A 1707-nucleotide genomic window follows, 5' to 3' on the forward strand; every position below is an offset into this window, starting at 1 on the left:
CCCCTGGCCATAAGACTGTACAACTCTTAGTCAAGGCATGGAGGACAATCTCAACTTCATTTGCACTCCATCTGCACTGCTTACCGTTTGCACTGTTTATTGTGTTAAGTTAACTTTAATTTTATTTTGTTAACTGTAATTTTATTTTTTAATTTTATTCTAATGTATGTCTTGTATGCTACTGGATGCTTGAATTTCCCTCGGGATAAATAAAGTATCTATCCATCTATCCATCTATCCATCCATCCGGACCAAACAGGAACTCTTTGTTTCCTTAAGTATTACAAACACACAGCAGGGGGCGCTAATGATTATGGGAACCAGGTCTGGAATGTGACATATTTTAAGGAAGTGATTTTCTATGATTTTCTAACCCTATTTATGATCATATGACTCAGTCTGGATTCACTAAGGGATCGTTTTCACCCAACAACCTAAGAATAGTTCAAATTGGGGATTTTTAAAGTTTAGTTGGGCAGACGGGAGCACTTTCTATAATTCCTATACTTTCTATAATATACTTTCTATAATTCCTGTACTTTCTATAATATACTTTCTATAATATACTTTCTATAATATACTCTATACTTTCTATATGTAGCTGAATAGCGAGCAGAAGGGGTGTAAAACACATGATTTCAGAAGAAAGTAATGTTAGTGGATTATTTTCTCTGAGCCGAATTAATAAGAGAAACTTTCCAGCTCGGAATTTGTTTCCCATGTTGTGAACTAATGGACCGTTTTCACGCTGTATCAATATAAATGATTAAATACTCGTTTTTTGAATGAAATGCGGTTTGAGGGAAGAATGTGCGTTCTCCACTTTATAACCCGGAAACAGGTTAGCTCAGCTGCTAGCACACACAAACAACATCAGAGAAATCCATAAAACGGTTCTGAACGGAAACTAACTCACCTCGTCGGTCGGTCTGTTCCTGTCTCACCCGGCTCTACCTGGTTCGACCCGGTTCGACCTGGTTCTGGATCGGCAGGTGAACTGTGTGACTGCAGCTGGCGGCAATAAAGAATCAGCTGGTCACATGATAACGGGCAGTCACATGACCACCCCCCCCCAGTTTGGATTTTCTCCGTTGACTTCATCTGTTGATTATTGATTATTGATTGATGTGAACAGGTAGCTTTACAGAAGAAGAAATCTTTATTTTGTACTTTAGTTCATTTAATATTAATAATAAAATATCAGTATGTAACCATAGAAACCAATATGAAAACAAAGATGCTGAATTTGTGTAATTATGTTTTTATTTTAGATTTATATTTTAGAATTCACTTTAAAACATTACTAATTAAAGCAGCTTTTATTTAATTTTATCTTTATTTGTTTATTTAATAATAATAATGTGTTGTAATAAAGTGTGTGAACAATGTTTAATAAAGTTTTTCTAAATAAAAGCCTCACTATAAGTTCTCTTATTGAATGAGTGCTGGTGTTATTGATTGTAAAGATTTCTGTCTCTGTACAGTTCTGATCCAGAGAACAATCGATCAGCTGATTATTGATCCTTTAACATTTGATTTTGACATCGTCAGGAATCCTGCCATGGTCCTACTTAACTCCCATAATATCACTGATATATTATTATTATTACTATAATCACTGCTCATTCTATGTCTGTGTCTCTCCTAGAGTCGGGGTCTGTCCTACGTAAAAAAAAAGATGAAACAGTTTTTCCTTGCCCCTGTCTC

The 1707-nt window shown here is 35.3% G+C and overlaps 1 protein-coding gene across 1 annotated transcript in view; it reads right to left on the reverse strand.

Moving 5' to 3' along the window:
• The window catches only part of LOC118329645 (ras guanyl-releasing protein 3-like), an 18752-nt gene that overhangs the window by 9171 nt on the left and 7874 nt on the right, over positions 1-1707 (reverse strand). The window lies entirely within an intron of this gene.

The sequence above is a fragment of the Morone saxatilis genome, unplaced genomic scaffold, assembly GCF_004916995.1.
Source record: "Morone saxatilis isolate NCDOM2014 unplaced genomic scaffold, NCSU_SB_2.0 Contig19, whole genome shotgun sequence".
Lineage (NCBI taxonomy): Eukaryota > Metazoa > Chordata > Actinopteri > Moronidae > Morone > Morone saxatilis.